The sequence below is a fragment of the Pinus tabuliformis genome, chromosome Q (assembly GCF_031772625.1).
Source record: "Pinus tabuliformis cultivar Carrire ecotype Pingquan chromosome Q, CPIR1, whole genome shotgun sequence".
NCBI lineage: Eukaryota > Viridiplantae > Streptophyta > Pinopsida > Pinales > Pinaceae > Pinus > Pinus tabuliformis.
In genome coordinates, this window is record NC_142296.1 from 406,056,304 (window position 1) to 406,074,644 (window position 18,341).

Sequence of the window (18,341 nt, forward strand, 5' to 3'; positions counted from 1 at the left end):
GAGCGGTCGCTAAGCAACATTAAATGCTGGCGGCTTGGCCGAAATGGGAGTGGCAAAGTTTGGAACAAGCAGTAGTCACGCTGCCACGTGGAAAAGAAAATGATGGTCAGACTACCAATAGAAAAACGATGTCCCCCGATGACCCTACACATTGGAAAATGCGTTCTATAACGAGATCGCCGCTCCTTAACATTCACACGTTTCAGAAAGATTTTTTTATAAAATTATAAAAATCAAAGTCGTTATATTATTCGACTTTTCCATTCAATCATCTTTTCAATGTGGTTACATAAATTTTCATAAATTACAATTTTTTATTATGGAAATTGTTATTTTTAAGGCGTTTTCAAAAATATTATGGTCTTTAAATTATATAGTTTCAACCATTAATATTTATAATTTTTATTTATATATATATACAAAAATTTAAAAGAAAAAATTAAAATTTATCTAAAAAATAATGAATATAAGAAAAGATTTTTATGTTCCCCACTTAGGGTGTCAATATCTTAGATAAAATCTTACACCAAGATTGACTTGACATTCAAGGTTTTGACAAGTGAGGTAGTTAATGAAGATTATGGTACTTGGTCAGGAATGGTTGAGGCACATCATTTCACCTCCACCCTACGTTGAGTAATGAATATCACAGCGCTCTAGTATCATTTCGAGACTTAACCAGCGTACTAACATTTACAATGTCACATATTACATAATCATGCAGTGCATGCAATGGGTACCAACAATCGAAAAATATCATTTCTCCGGGAGCATGAAATGGGTAAGTTGCTAATTCCATTTGTGGTTCACTAATGTTTTAAGTTGGTTTTTCACTCCCTCTTGTGTGCTTTTGCCTCCCCGTGTTGTCTTCCCCTCTCCAATTCAAGTGCTTCACCTCTTCATGCTCTATTTCCTTTATCCTTGGGGCCCCTCTTGCATTGTGTCACCCTGTACCTCTCCTGCATTGTGAAAACACCCCTTTGTCAGCTTGCTCACAAGTAGTTTGTCGCAACCAGGCTACTTGCCAAGGTTCCCCTCTCACATTCCCAAATTCCCAATGTTAGTCTTGTCCACCCTGCTCATTATCACAATGCCAAGGAGAAGTCACTCTTCCTCTAGTTGTGGAAACTACAACCAAGTTCCATCGTTCCACCCTAGGGCCTAAGCCAATGCTGTAATCACAACGCTTAGATTTTGGGAGTGCCCTACACAGTTATCTCGAGAGGAAATTGAAGCAATAGAATGTGAGACCAAGGTTGAGCATCTTTTTTGTTAAGAAGTGTAGCAAGAAAGTCTCAATTTGACTTTGCCTTGGTGAAATTGAGAAAATTTGAATTTCCACATTAACAGACAACTTGGAGGTAGTTAACTGAGACGACATGGCTCTTGTCACTCAGTTAGCTCAGTAAATTCAAATTAGAGGGATTGGAGTTCAATTATGCATGTGTTATTGGTAATTTGTAGCAAGCTAGATCAATTATTTCTAGTTGTATTCAGTTAAACTAGTTATAATTGTTGATAGAACTAGTTGGAGGTCAGTTGTGCAGTGGGACAATAGTCTAACTCAGTGATCATCCAGTTAACTGATCAATCAACCAAAAATAGCTAATGCATGCAGAGAATTCGAGTTCCCCAACTATGGTGGAGATTCCAAGGCAGTGTAATATTAGTTGTAGACTAGTCTTGAGTGTACGGGTGTTGCATGTAATTGGAGATCAATCCTTGGGAATTGCGCAATCAATTGGAGGAAAATTCCTAAAAAATAGGGATCTAATTCCTCAGGATTTGCGCAAGGAAATATGGGCTCAAGCAGAGGCAGAAATTGACTAAGTTTGGGTCAGAGCTTCTCACTAAGCAGAGAGAAAGGTTATTCACTTGCAAGTTGAGCTCATAGCGAGCAAGCAATTGTAATACATTCTATTCATTTGATTAATGCAAGCGGGCTTAAGGGGTTTTAACCGGTTGGTTTCCCCTGGATAAATTTGTGTACTTGTGTATGTGATTGATGCATGTTTGTTAATGTTGTTCTAAATTGTGAATTAATTTCCATGTCTTAGTAGAGTAGAATTGTGTCTCTTGATTTAGATTAAATTTCTTGAGCAATTGCAGATTTATCACCATATTTCTACATGGTATAAGAGCAAGGTTCACATTAGAACAAGAATTTCGAAGTTGTTCCTCGGGAAGTTTGAATTTGTAGCTTTAATGTAGCAGGATTTCTTCAGAGTTAGGAGAATGACCTTCAACGGACTGAGATTATAGTATGCCTTGGAAGGCAGCTCGAATTTCATTCCCTGGAAGGATTGCATGGAGCCAGTGCTTGATGACAATGGATTGTTGGAATATGTCAAGATAAACATTCCAAAACCAAGATCAGTTGATGCCCGGAACCTAGCCGAGTGGAAGAAAGATGTAGCCAAGGCAAGGAGAATAATCTTGGAGGGAGTGCGAGACCACATTGTCTCAAATCTTCATGGAAAAGAAACTTCTTTCACAATGTGGAAGGCACTGACTAAGCTTTTCAAAAATAGAAGTGACGATAGAAAACTGGCCCTCAAAGACAAACTTCGAAACATTAAGATGCAGAAGAATGATACTATTCTGCAATATGTCACCAGGTTGACACAAGTTTGGGATGAGCTTGGAGGGGTTGCTTTGAATGTTGTAGAAGATGACTTGGTGAGCCTAGCACTTCTAGGCCTTCCCAAAAGATGGCATAGCTATCAGGACTTGGTGAACAGGAGGGCGAAATTACTAAATTGGGAAGGCTTATGATCCAATTTGGTACAAGAAGAGATCAAGTGAAATACCAAAGATGGAAGTTCATGCAAGGGAGAGGATGAAGAAAAATTTACATTGGTTGGAAAGGGTAAGAAGGGAAAAGGAAATAAATCTCAAACCAAACCAGGATCTAGTCAAAGGGGCAAGAAGAAAGACTTATCCAAAATAAAATTCTTCAATTGTCATGAATTCGGGCACTATGCTACAAAGTGTCCACAAAAAAAGTCTAACAAGAAGAACTCAAGAGGAGCAGCAGGTGAAGCATTGAATTCATAGTTCAAGCTAGACTTCACTTGTATCACATGCGTGGCCAACACTGTGAAGGGGAGTGTGTGGTACTTGGACTCAGGTGCCTTGTTCCTTGTGATAGGGTGTAGAAAATTTTTTAGTGACCTGGAGGAGAAAGATCTCCAAATGCATATTGAGCTTGGGGACGATGGAAGGCACAGTGCTACCGAGATTGGTACAATAACCTTTAAGAGGGAGTTGTCATCCCCTCTTCGCCACAAAGATGCCATGTTTGTTCCAGGCCTAAAGAAGAACCTCATCTCTGTATCAATTTTGGAAGACTGCGACTATGATGTAATCTTTAGTAAAGCTAAAGCCTTTCTGAGGCACATAGCTACTAGACAGGTGAAGCAAATCAGGGTTTGTGTGAAGAACCTGGATAAACTTGATGTGGAAGATTGTGTTGCATTAAGCAGTAAGGAAAAAAAAAAGTGTAGAGTCGTGATGTCAGTGAGCTTTGGAACTGGAGATTGGGCCATTTGCATCATGGCGCCTTAAAAATTATGCAACAAAGAACCAATGGTCTCCCTAAAGGATCACTTGAGCAGCAAGATGTCTGCAAGGGTGGTAGCTTAGGGAAGTATGTGAAATCCGCATTCCATGATCGAGACAACAAAGCACATGTAGTCTCAGAGAGAGTCCACTCTAATGTTTGTGGACCCTTCTCGACAGCCTCCACTGCCAGACATAAGTACTATGTTATTTTTATTGATGATTTCTCAAAGAAGTGTTGGATCTTCTTCATGCAGAAGAAAAATGAGTCATTCTTAAGTTTTGTAGAATTCAAGGCACTAGTTGAGAAAGGGACCAAAAAGAAGGTGAAGGCTCTCAGAAGTGACAATGGAGATGGGTATTGTTGAAATGTGGCAACAAGAATATTCCAATTTTAATCTGTCCTGGAATTAAAATTGTGAATTAAAATTCGAATTTAGTCTTAGCAACTGTTTGGAAATAATTAATTAATTCATTATGGATTAATTAGTTGGAGAAATTCAAGTTAGAATTCTTTCTGCAGTCATGCAACGATTATCCCTTAAATTAAAGAGATTATCCCTTAATTAAGGAGATAAGATTGAGTTATATTTGAGTTGTAATTAGTTAACTTAGTTTACTGAGTTAAGTCCAGTTAAATTAGTTCCAAACTGTTTGAGGAACTAATTGTGAGTTATCAGTCAGTTGATGCATGCATGCATCCAACTAGTGCTACTCCAGATAACTGAAGATTCACTCATCAGTGACTCATGCATGTCTATTCTAAGAAAGACCCAGTTGAGATTAAAGTCAAGGACAATGTACTATTAGTTGCATGTGTTTTTCTATAAAGGAAACTAATGCATGCAGTCGAGGTAAGGTTCCTTGAGGATTGCGCAGTTCTGACAGGGTGTGAGATCAGTGTTCCACTTGGTTGAGAGCCTTCCACTTGGTAATAGGAGGATCACCCAGGAGAAACAGCGCAAGGAAATAAGAGCTTGGAGAGCAGAGGAGAAGGCTTGTGAGAAGCCTTGATTGCCTGTGAGCATCTAGGAGGATTGTATTGAGAGCTGGCTAGTTGTGAGAGCTAAGGCTTTGTATACTTTTGATGTATTTCCACCTTGTAAGATAATACAGATAGTGGGGTTTTTAGCTGAGGCTTTCCCCTAAGTATTTTCATGTCTATTGTGCATTGATTCTTCTTCTTCTTGTTATATGTGTTCAGCTCGATTTTTCTCGATCTTTAAGCTTCCACAAGTTGATAGTAGAAGTAGGTTATAGTATTCTGCTTTAGTTATATGGCATTATTGGGTTAATCTACAATCAGATTTTCTACATAGGTCTTAGAGTGAGGTTTGTAGAGAATTTTCAGAATTTCTACATGGTATCGGAGCTAAGTTTATCGGAGTTGTGAACAATATACGGAGAAGAGAATTCGAAGTTTGAATTTCAAGGTTGTAGGTGAAAATCGAATTCATATCGTACTTCAATTGAGATGGGACATTATGCGACTAATTTCCCATCAAAGAAATCCATGAAGGGATCCTCGGATGGATCGGAAGGTGAGGCATTAGCCTCTCAGTTCAAAATGGACTTTACCCTCATCGCATGCATGGTGTCATCAATGATGGGTTGTGTCTGGTATATTAACAGTGGAGCCTCATTCCACATGACCGGTGATAAAAGTTTATTCAGTACCTTGGAGGAGAAAGACCTCAAGATGCGCATAGAGATGGGTGACGACGGAAAGTATAATGTTTCAGGAGTGGGCACGGTTACTTTTCAGAGGGAGCATGGAGCTCTTATCACCTTGACAGATGTGAAGTATGTGCCTGGACTGAAGAAGAACTTGGTATTGGTCGCGATGTTGGAGGACAAAGGCTACGATGTTGTCTTCAGTAAAGGAAAGGTGTTCCTAAGACACATAGCCACGGGTTAGACCAAGAGGATAGGGATTCGGATGAAGAATCTCTATAAACTATAGGTAGATGATTATGTAGCATTGAGTACGAAAGCAGAATTGATGCAAAGCCAAGACATTGGCGAGTTGTGGCATACGGTTGGGCCATTTGCATCATGGGGCTTTGAAGATAATGCAGCAGATATCTACAGGACTTCCCAAAGGTAAACTTGAGCAAGTTGACATATGCAAAGGTTGTACCTTGGGAAAGTACACCAAGTCTTCCTTTCATGATCAAGACAGTCGAGCAAAGGCGATCTTAGAGCGAGTTCATATTGATGTGTGTGGACCATTCTCAACAGCATCCACTGTGAAGCAAAGGTATTATGTGATTTTCATTAATGATTTTTCTCATAAATTCTAGATTTATTTCATGCAGAAGAAGGACCAAACCTTCTCAAAGTTTTGTGATTTCAAAGCTTTGGTCGAGAAAGAGTCAGGGAAGAAAATCAAGGCCTTGAGAAGCGACAACGGTGGAGAATATGTCTCTCAAGAGTTTAAGAACTTCTGTGCAGTGGAAGGAATTAAACGGGAGTTGACGGCACCTCTTAACCCATAGCAGAATGGGGTGGCCGAGAGGAAGAACAAAACTATTATAGGGGTAGCACAGGCGATGCTACATGACTAAGGCCTACCACTTCACTTGTGGGCTGAGGCATGCAACACAACGGTCTATTTGCAGAATAGAAGCCCACATCACATACTTGGGATGAAGACACCAGAGGAAGCTTTCTCCGGTAAGAGACCAGATGTGGGTCCCTTCATGATCTTTGGCTCATCAATATATTGCCATGTGACAAAGGATGCACGAAAGAAGCTTGAGCTGACAACAGAGTTGGGGATTCTTGTGGGGTACACTGATACACCTCACAACTATCAAGTGTACTTGCCTACCAGTCGGAGGACAGTGGTTCGCAAATATCTAAAGTTTGATGAGAAGAAGGCCATGCGAATTTCCCTTGAGAGGGAGCTCCAACTACATGCTATGGAGGAACTGTTGGTTCCTAAGGAGGAGGAGCCTCAGACTGATGCGGAGAATCGCATGTAGAGGATCCAGGAGTGGAGACATCCACTCAAGCAGAGTCTTCCAGAGATGAATGGAAGTGCACAAGAGAAGTTGACAGATTGTTGCAGGATGCAAGAGAGAATGTGGGAGCACCATTTTCTCAGCGAAGACAGAGGAGGTCACTTGAGAGGTACACTGGATACATGGCCCTTGCTAGGGAATGTGTTGAGACTGAGCCATCTTCCTTTGAGGAAGCAGTGCAACAGTCGATTTGGGTTGATGCTATGGTGGAGGAGTATGACTCCATAGTTCGTAACAGTGTTTGGGACGTGGTTCCGAGACCAAAGAACAAGTCAGTTGTGAGTTCCCATTGGCTTTATAAGGTAAAGCAAGCTGTTGATGGTAGTGTGGAGAAGCATAAGGCAAGATTTGTTGCCCGTGGCTTTTCACAGGTCGAGGGGATTGACTATGATAAGACTTTTGCACCTATTGCAAAGTGCTCATCTATTAGATCTATGTTGGTACTATCAGCATAGATGGGTTGGAAGATCCATCAGATGGATGTGAAGACTGCATTCCTCAATAGCGATATTGAGGAAGAGGTGTACATAGAGCAACCGAAAGGTTTTGAGACCTTTGATCGTGAGTCACATGTATGTCGACTCAAAAGAGCATTATACGGGCTGAAGCAAGCACCTCGTGCTTAGTACACCAGGATAGACAACTACTTTATCGGGTTGGGCTTCACAAAGAGTGAAGTGGATTCGAACCTGTAAAACATCGTGGTGGAAGGTAAGCTGTTGATCATCATTCTCTATGTTGATGATCTCATATCGACTGGTGATGATATGTTGATCATGTCTTCCAAGGAGGACCTTGCAAGAGAATTCGAGATGAAAGACATGGGTCTCGTGCATTACTTCCTTGGCATGGAAGTGTGGCAGAAGGATGGGGAGTTGCTTATGTCTCAGGGCAAGTATGCCAATGAGATAATCAGGAGATTTCACATGGAGAAGTGAAAGCCCATGCAAACTCCTCTAGCAGGTAACTAGAGGAAGAAGGATTCTACTTCAAGAGAAGTAGTGGAGGCTACTGTGTACAGGCAACTTGTGGGTTCACTGATGTACTTAGTGAACACACGACCAGATTTGTGCTATGCGGTGAACCAGCTGAGTCAAGTGATGGTTCAGCCTACCAAGATGTTTTGGAAGGCGGTAAAGCATGTATTGAGATACCTCAGAGGCACATCTCAGTATGGATTATGGTACAAACGGACAAAGGGAGTGAAGCTACAGGGTTTCACTGATGCAGATTAGGCAGGGAGTCCATCATATCGAAAGAGCACATCAGGAGGGATTTTCAACCTTGGGTCAGCGGTAATTTCTTTGTATAGCAGGAAACAGAGGTCGGTTTCACTCAGCTCGGCAGAGGCTAAATACATGGCTGCAAGTTAGGCAGCCTATGAGGCCATCTGGATGCAAAAAATCCTAGTTGGTTTGTTTGATCAGAGGATGGATCCAACTGTGATCTATTGTGATAATTAGAGTTGTATCAAACTCTCTGAGAATCCAGTATTTCATGATAGGTCCAAGCACATCAACATCCGATATCATCATCTCAAAGACTGTGTAGTGAGGAGCATCATGTTACTGCAGCATATTTCGATAGAGGAGCAAGATGCTGACATTTTGACAAAAGCATTGTCAAAGTGTAAATTCGAGTTCCATAGAGATAGGATCGGGGTGGCAGATAATCCCTTTCTTGTTGAGAGGGAGTGTTGAAATGTGGCAACAAGAATATTCCAATTTTAATTTGTCCTTGAATTAAAATTCGAATTTAGTCTCACCAACTGCTTGGAAATAATTATTTAATTCATTATGGATTAATTAGTTGGAGAAATTCAAGTTAGAATTCTTTCTGCAATCATGCAATAGTTATCCCTTAAATTAAGGAGATTATCCCTCAATTAAGGAGATAAGATTGAGTCATATTTGATTTGTAATTAGTTAACTCAGTTTACTGAGTTAAGTCCAGTTAAATTAGTTCCACACTGTTTGAGGAACTAATTGTGAGTTATCAGTTAGTTGATGCATGCATGCATCCAACTAGTGCTACTCCAAATATCTAAAGATTCACTCATCAATAACTCATGCATGTCTATTATGAGAAAGACCCAGTTGAGATTAAAGTCAAGGACAGTGTACTATCAATTGCATGTGTTTTCCTATAAAGGAAACTAATGCATGCAGTCAAGGTAAGTTTCCTTGAGGATTACGCAGTTCTAACAGCGTGTGAGATCAGTGTGAGAGATCAGTGTTCCACTTGGTTGACAGTCTTCCACTTGGTAACAGGAGGATCACCCAGGAGAAACAGCGCAAGGAAATAAGAGCTTGGAGGGAATAGGAGAAGGCTTGTAAGAAGCCTTGTTTGCTTGTGAGCATCCAGGAGGATTATACTGAGAGCTGGCTAGTTGTGAGAGATAAGGCTTTGTATAATTTTGATGTATTTCCACCTTGTATGATAACACAGATAGTGGGGTTTTTAACTGAGGCTTTCCCCTAAGTATTTTCATGTGTATTGTGCATTGATTCTTCTTCTTTTGGTTAGATGTGTTCAACTCAATTTTGCTCGATCTTTAAGCTTCCACAAATTGATAGTAGAAGTAGGTTATAGTATTATGCTTTAGTTATATTGCATTATCGGGTTAATCTACAGTCAGATTTTCTACATAGGTCTCAGAGCGAGATTTGTAGAGAATTTGAAAAATTTCTACATGTATGTTTTGAATGACTTCAAGGATTTTTGTGCGAAATAAGGCATTCAAAGAGAGCTCACAACACCCCACAACTCATAGCAGAATGGGGTAGCTGAGAGGAAGAACCAGAGCATTGTGGGAGCTGTGAGAGTTATGCTACATGACCAAGGCCTGCCACTGCATTTGTGGGCAGAGGCATGTAACACAACAGCCTATTTGTAGAACCGGAGTACTCATCAGATTCTTGGTATAATTACACTGGAGGAGGCTTTATCGGGGAGAAAGTCGGATATGTCTCATTTCAAAAATTTTGGAGCCGTTGTTTACTGCCATGTATCTAAAGATTCGAGGAAGAAACTTGAGTCGACAACGGAGTTGGGAGTTTTTGTGGGTTACACCAAAAATCCACACAACTACCAGGTGTGCTTAACTTCCCTAAAAATGACAGTTGTGTGAAGGGATGTAAATTTTATTGAGGAGAAATCAATGAGATTCTCTCTTGACAGGGAGTTGTAAATCCCACTAGAAGAGGAGATTTTAGCTCCAAAGGAGGAGGTTCAGAAATTTGTGGAGCAGCCACAAATGGAGGATCAAAGAGGAGGAAGATGAAGACATCCACTCAAGCAGAACCATCCAAAGAAGGTAGAAAAATAACCAAGGAAGTTGATAGATTAGTGCAGGATGTGAGGGAGAATGTGGGAGCTCCTTCAAATTTGCACAGGCAAAGGAGGTCACCTGAGAGGTACACTGGCTACATGGCTCTAATGACTGAGCTTGTAGAGACTGAGCCATCCTCTTTTGAGGAATTAGTTGAGCAACTAGTTTGGGTTGATGCAATGGTGGAAGAATAAGAATCCATCACAAAGAACAATGTTTGGGAAGGGGTCCCAAGACCGAAAGATAAATCAGTTGTGGGTTTTAGATGGATCTTCAAGGTTAAGAATGCAACAGACGGAAGCATAGAGAAGTACAAGGCCAAATTTGTGGCCAAAGGATTCTCTCAAGTTGAGGGAATTGACTATGAGGAAACCTTTGCTCATGTAGCAAGGTATTCATCCATTAAATCAATTATTGCACTAGTTGCACAGATGGGGTGGAACATCCACCATATGGATGTAAAAGTAACATTTCTCAATGGTGTTATTGAGGAGGAAGTGTGCGTCGAGCAACAAGAAGTTTTTGAGACATTTGATCGAGAGTCTTGTATGTGCGGACTCAGGTGAGCATTGTACGGTCTCAAACAAGCACCCCGAGCTTGGTACACTCAGATCGAAAATTATCTCACTAGATTGGGCTTCACCAAAAGTGAAGCAAATGTGAACTTCTATCTTTTATCCCAAGGAAAAATCGTAATTTTATTCATATTGAGCAAAATTACATGTTGTAGATGATAAATTAGCATATGATGTATAAACTTGTCCTGATGCACATGATCTAAAAAACAATAAATTATAAACTATCTATGCTTTCCTACCTTTCTTTTTTTCCACTTCCAACATCCAGTGTTGGGAGTGGATGTTACAATGGACATTTCTGCCTCTTTGGTAGTAGTTGGGGTTTCTTTGTCGGAATCTGAGCTTTTTGTTGAGTGTATTTGCTTGTTGCCACCGATTTCTTTCACTAGAATGAGTTGCTCACTTTTCTGTTGTGGGTCGGTTGTTCTTGGAACTAAAGCGGGGCAGTTCTGGTTCTCATCATTTTGTTAGTTAAATTGGGTTTTTCTTTCATTGAAAGCTGAGATATTTCCTAGGTGTTCTGCTTCTGGGTGTTCTTCTTCTTGGAATGTGGTGTTTGTGGTAGTTTCTGCATTTTCTTCTTCCTCTATATCATCTGCAGGAGAGGCTAAAAAATGTCGTCCTTTTGGCTTTGGTGGTTGTCTTCTTTTCCTGTCCATTTTATTTTGTGGGCGAGCACTTTGTAGATGACCAGTTTGATGACAAATGCGACATCTGAAGGCAGTGTTTTCATAATTAAGAGGCTAAGACCATTGCTTTTCATTCTGGAATAAGAGGATGTGGTCTGGTAACCCTTGACTGAGATCAACCTCCACGTAGATTCTGGCGAAGGTGTAGATGTCCTTGGTAAGACGCTTACTGTCTACTTTTAAAATTTTCTCGAGAGCATTGCCAATGCCTACTAATACTTTGATGTGCCAAAAATGTAGAGGTGGGTTATATAGTTTTACCCACACAGGAATTTTGGAGACCACCATGATGTTTGGATCAAATTCTGAAAACCATGATGTCAAGAAAAGGTGAGCATTACCCCAGAACCATGGTCCCTCGTTTAATGCATATTCCTTGTCATTGCCTGTGTAGAATTTGACAATGAAAAAACCTCTTGAGCATAGGTGTATATCATAGTTTTCTATCCATATGGAGTAAATCCATTGACTTAGGGCTTCCGGTTTGTGCCAAAACCCGTTAAATCTGCATATCATTGCTTTTGATAAATAATCATCATGTATTTGATTTACCTCAGGTATAACGATCAATAGAGCAGGGTTCTAAGTTGTCTGCTCGACAATGTAGGCACCAGAAGTCGTGGCTTGCTATTTTGATTGTATTTGAGACCCCATATTCCCTTTTATTGCATCTTTGAAAGAAATAGGTCCTTTGGAGCTTGTACCAGAGCAACCACCACGGAGTCTTGTGTTGAGGTAGATAGTTGAGTCTCTGCCTATGTCATATTCTTTTAGCTTGTGTTCCTCCTGCAATACTTTTCTTGCGTGGATCAAGAGTTGTTTGCAAGGTGAAATGCCCATCCTTTCTTGTATCCTCTATTTCAGGGTTTTGATCTCCTCCCAGCTCCCTATTTTTATGCATACTGTGTTTCCTTCTATAGATCTGATAAAAAGGGTAATTTGTTTATCTTCGAGTGACTCTGCTACTGGGTCTTCAAGATCTAGTGATGGGATGATCACCTCTTCCTGTTGTTCATGTTCAATTGCCAAAGCTTGTTGTAGATCTGGGCTGATTTGTTTGTAGGCTCGCGGTATTCCTGCATGATCCGGTAAAACTTGGAGAAAAACCAGATCTATCCTCGTGTAGAGTTGATCTCTCAATATGGGGTAGTGATCAGTTATTAAATGCCCATAAGCATGAAGCAAAAGATCGAGAAGTAAGCTGCCAGACTTTTCATGCATCCCTCTGTCTCCATTTAACTTAGTGTCAGCGGAACAGTATTGGGCATTGCTGGTTCGGGTAGATCCTTCCGGATCTCGCTAGATCGAGGGTAGATCTGTCTTCTGGTTGATCAGATCTGATGGGATGTGTCTCCATCCATGGATAAAATTCTGATCCGGCTCAAGAGCGATCAATCCTTGCCCATGAATGGGTTTGTCCATTTTTGAATGATGGTTGTTTCGGATCAGCATTTGTATGGCGTATTCTGCATGGCCGCCTTTGGTTCTATTGCCTGGGGAGTGAAATCCCTGTCCGGGGCTGCCATAGCTTCCTAGGCCGCCAAGCGGAGAAGCTACTTCAGCGTGAGAAGGTGTTCCGGCAGCCCACACCCTCAGATCTCTCGCTCCTGGATTACGCAACGGTGATGTCCTGCCTCTCGGCGTTGGGCTTTTCCTGAGCAGCGTAGGGCTACGTCTCCTGAGCCTGTGTCTGCGGGAAGTGAAAGATGAGCTGAGGGGCCTTGATTGAGCACGTGGGCATGAGCATGAACCTGAAGCGGATGAAAATCATGGATGTGGTGAGGGGCCTGACTTCGACCCTGATGGGTTTGTCCGTCGCGGCCTGCCAGATCTCGCCATGCCTCTGCCGCTGGTGAAGAACTTTAAACCCTCAGAGTGCATGTTTTTTCCCCACCGGATGTGAACTTCTATCATATTTTGGTAGAAGGTAAATTGCTTATCATTGTTTTATATGTTGATGATTTAATATTGACAGGTGATGAGCAGTTGATCAACTCTTGCAAGGAGGACCTTACAAGGTAATTTGAGATGAAAGACATGGGTCTCATGCACTACTTCCTCGGGCTGGAAGTATGGAAAGGTGATGGGGAATTGTTTGTGTCTCAAGGCAAGTATGCCATTGAGATACTGCAAAGATTTCACATGGAGAGTTGTAAGCCCATGGAGACACCTCTAGCGACCAACTAGAGGAAGGAGAATGCCACTTCAGGTGAAGAGGTTGATGCTACCATTTACTGACAGCTAGTGGGTTCACTAATGTATCTTGTGAACACACGACCAGATATGTGCTATGTAGTCAACCAACTGAGCCAAGTTATGGTTAGGCCGACCAAATTGTATTGGAAGGCAACAAAGCATGTCTTACAATACCTCAAAAGCACTACCCAATATGGATTATGGTACAAACGGACAGAGGGAGTGAAGTTGTGTGGCTTCACAAATGCAAATTAGGCAGGGAGTCCATCCGACCGAAATAGTACATCAGGTGGAATTTTCAGTGTTGGGTCTGCAAAAATTTCCTGGTACAACAGAAAGCAGAGGTATGTGGCGCTTAGCTCGGCAAAAGTTGAATACATGGTTGCAAGTCAAGCAACATGTGAGGCGATCTGGATGAGAAAGATACTTGTGGGACTATTTGGTCAGGAGATGGATCCAACTGTGATCTATTGTGATAATCAAAGTTGCATTAAGCTCTCTGAGAATTTGGTATTTCACGATCGATCCAAGCATATAGATATTTGGTATCATCATTTATGGGACTGTGTGCAAAGGAGGATAATGTTGCTATAATACATTCCGATAGAGGAACAAGATGTTGACATCTTGACAAAGGATTTGTCAAGAGGGAAGTTTGAATTCCACAGGTGCAAGATAGGGGTGGTTGAAAATCCCTTTCTTTCTAAGAGGGAGTGTTGATATTGGTAGCAAGAAAGTCTCAATTTGACTTTGCCTTGGTCAAATTGAGAAAATTTGAATTTCCACATCAGCAAACAACTTAGAGGTAGTTAACTGAGGTGACATGGCTCTTGTCACTCAGTTAGCTCAGAAAATTCGAGCTAGAGGGCTTGGAGTTCAGTTATGCATGTGTGATTGCTAATTTGTAGCAATCCAGTTTAATAGCTTCTAGCTGTATTTAGTTAGAATAGTTCTAACAATTGATAGAACTAGTTGGAGGTCAGTTGTGTAGTGGGACAACAATCTAACTCAGTCATCATCCAGTTAACTGATCGATCAACCAAAAATAGCTAGTGCATGCATAGAATTTGAGTTCCCCAGTTGTGGTGGACATTCCAAGGCAATGTCACATCAGTTGCAGACTAATCTTGAGTGTACATGTGTTGCATGTAATCGAAGATCAATCGTTGGGAATTACTCAATCAATTGGAGGAAAATTCCTAACAAACCGGGGCCTAATTCCTTGGGATTTGCGCAAGGAAATAAGGGCTCAAGTAGAGGCAAAAATTGACTAAGTTTGGTTCAAAGCTTCTCATTGAGCAGAGAGAAAGGTTATTCACTTGCAGGTTGAGCTCAGAACGAGCAAGAAATTGTAGGACATTCTCTATTCATCTAATTAATGCAAGCATGCTTAAGGGGTTTTTACGAGTTGGTTTCCTCTAGAATAATTTGTGTACTCGTGTATGTGATTGATGCATGTTTGCGAATATTGTTCTAAATTGTGAAATAATTCACACAAATCAGTAGAGTAGAACCGTGTCTCTTGATTTCGATTAAATTTCTTGAACAATTGCAATTCTATCACCATATTTATACAATTTTCTTTTGGATATAGAGGTGGTAGATAATGTCACTCTTTAGACATCGGATTTAGGTAGCACGAGGTTTAGATAGACATAGTCTATGTGGACCATGGACTTATACTGGCAAGTAAAAACATAATGAGGAAGGAAGGTTTTGGTTGAACATAATGAAGCCCAAGAAGAAATACTCCTCTGTATGGACGCTTTGTGGCAACAAGTTAATATAAGTTGGATGCAAAGGTCTTAGTTTTGGGCAAGAAACTCACCAACTTAGACGTCAACATTGCCGAAGAGGAAGACGAGGTTTTTGTTCCCACTTAAGTGACTCTTCCACAAGCTAAAGATGGTGCACATTATAGTTTTTTGTTTTAAAACATTATATAATCTTGTTTTTATTTTTTTTATCTCTATGGTTATTTACTAGAAATATATTTCATACTATTAGACTTATGGAGTCTTTTTCAGGACATTAAACTTATTTCGATGTTAATGATTTGGTTTTCCTAAAAATATAGTAATATTATACATATATAGTGTTATTTTGTGTTTGACATTAATAAAAAAGTCATCTAATTAAACAAAATAATAATAATAATAGTAAGATTATGATAAATATAATATAAAATTAAAAAAATAAACACACGTTTAATTAGGAACACAATAATCAGGAGAAAATTTATTGTTAGAGATTTTTAATCAGTCCAGTTACTCTATCCATCTTCACGACCAAAGAGCTTCAACTTCAATTCAATCCCATCCAATCAAATAATAATGATTTAAAATGATGTTTCTCTCTCTCTCTCTCTATATATATATATATATTTATATTTATATATTACCCGAATTCACTAAAATTAGACAATACAATTTTAAGTTTTTTGGTTATTTAAAATATAATTTTGAATGCATAAATGGATTTAGCATCCTTACCTTGTGGTTCTTGAATTATGCAAATTAAACAATTTAAAGTCAAGTTTTTAAAAAATTATTTTGGATTTTGATTAAAATTAATGAGAAAAAATGGTCATGAGAATGGTCATTTCGAACATTTCATTTTAGAATGTGAGGCCTTCAAAGACTATAGGGAAAGTTATGCAGATATGCTAGCAGCTAGCTCTTGGGATAATCTATTTGGCGAGGGGTTTGTTGAGAAGCTGGGAGGATTTATTTTGAATCTTCACAGGAAAAGGGCTGAATACATTAAGTAGATGAAGAAGCAATCTGTCCCATAGACTCTATGGGGTTTTTTACTTGAATTTTGAATGCATAAATGTTGTCAGCACCCACCGTGGGACACTCGAATTATACAAATTAAACAATTTGAACTCAAGTTTTTTAAAAATCTTCGTCATATTTTGATTAAAATTAACCAAAAAAATATGATCGTGAAAAAAACTATTTCATCTCTAAATTAAACAACTGACATATATATAAGAAGGCAAAAAGTTCATAGTTTTTTAATCATTAAAAAATTGATGAGTAAATATTTTAAATTAAAATATATATGATGAACTAGACAAAAAGTTCATATTTTTTTTAACTAGAAGTTCATAATTTTTTAATCATTAAAATATTAATGATTAAATATAAAAGTTATTTATTAAATTTAAAAAAAAAAGTAAGTTTGAAAATAAGAGTTTTTTTCGCATTCATTAAAATATAAATTTATAAAATTTCCAAAAATATCCTACCAACAATTCCTTCCCCCTCAAACTATAACTAACCTGAATATAAACTCCACCTAACCCATTTAAAATAATTAAATAAATAAGTACATTACATAGAAATTATGTAAAAACTACATTATCCATGGTTACACTTTGAACGGGACAGAGACTTCGTAATAATTTAGTTCATGAAAGGTACTGCGGTTTCCTAAAGTTTGACATGATGGATAAGATTCCGTGCCAATTCCAGCGGGTTCACATTAAATTGGATGGACCAATTCAACAAATGGGACCGGCTGCTGGCGACTGTTTACCGGTTGACCCCTTAGCGTTTACCGGTTTTCTCACCTAGTGGGAATTAATAACATGCGAATTAATTGAAAAGAAACCACCACACAAGTTGGGCACTAATTCCAAACTTTATTGACTAAATAATGTGCAATTAATTTTCACCGGTGCAGATTTTGTAAATTAAATTGGTCTAAAATCCGTAGTTAATGTTTGTAGAGGAAATACTCTTTTCCACAGAATCTCATATATCAATTTTATATTTTGTTGGATTACAAGTTGAATTATATTATTATTATAAATAAAAAATTATATATCAATTTTATATTTGGTTGGTTTATAAGTTTAAATTATATTATTATTATAAAATAAAATAGGGATAGTAGAGACAAAATAAGTATAACTCATTTAATAAAAAATGTGGTTGGAATTAGGAACATGTACAAATTTTTCAATGATATATTTTGTTGGATTACAAGTTTAAATTATATTATTATTATAAAATAACATATGGATAGTAGAGACAAAATAAGGACAAGTCAATTAATAAAAAATGTAGTTGGAATTAGCAACATTTATAAAATTTTCAATGAATTTGTTTTTTTAAAGTTTAACTCTTTGTGCTTCTCCTTTGGGATCACGACAAAGTTTATATGACTTAGATGCAACTATATCTTCTCACAAAATTCTTATTAGATTTGAGGAAAAATAATTATCTTTATTAATATATATATATATATATATTTTAATTTACTTCCTAAATAATGTAATTCATATATAGTATTTGCTAATAGTGTTAGCCATACATACAGTACCAATATTGCATTATACCTTAAAGTCATGTTATAGCAGGTAGCATTATTTTTTTCATTCTTGTTATTAATATTATGTTATGTTTATTTGGAAATTTGGTGGCTAATGTGAGCACTAACTGGAGAAGCATGGGTGATGTGACTAAATTCCCCCAAAGTGTCAATCATGAGAGGTTGCAATAAAACAATATAAAAGATGAATTATGCCTCCACTGCATGGACTCTACTTATTTGTTGTGACATGTTGCAATTGAAGGCACTAGGTAGTAATTCCTATTCCCTACAACATATTGGTGTTGAATCTGATGGGTGGTCCTTCAACCATAACATTAACAACAATAGGAGGCAGGATAACTCTACTAGTGTTAGAGCTCCCATAATCAAATCTCGCACACTTAACAACATCTTGAACAATAAAAGTGTGGAGTGGAGAAGGAGAAGTAACAACTTGGAGATGTTATATAATGATAATTTATACACCTTCCTAGCTCCTCAACACTTGACCCCCTTGCCACAAAGAGGAACAAGCAACGCCCTTGTCTTGCAAGGTCTGATTTTTGAATCAAACCTTCATAACCACACTCCTTGCTAACACCCACTTGGGTGGCATGGACTTTGATACTCATCTTGG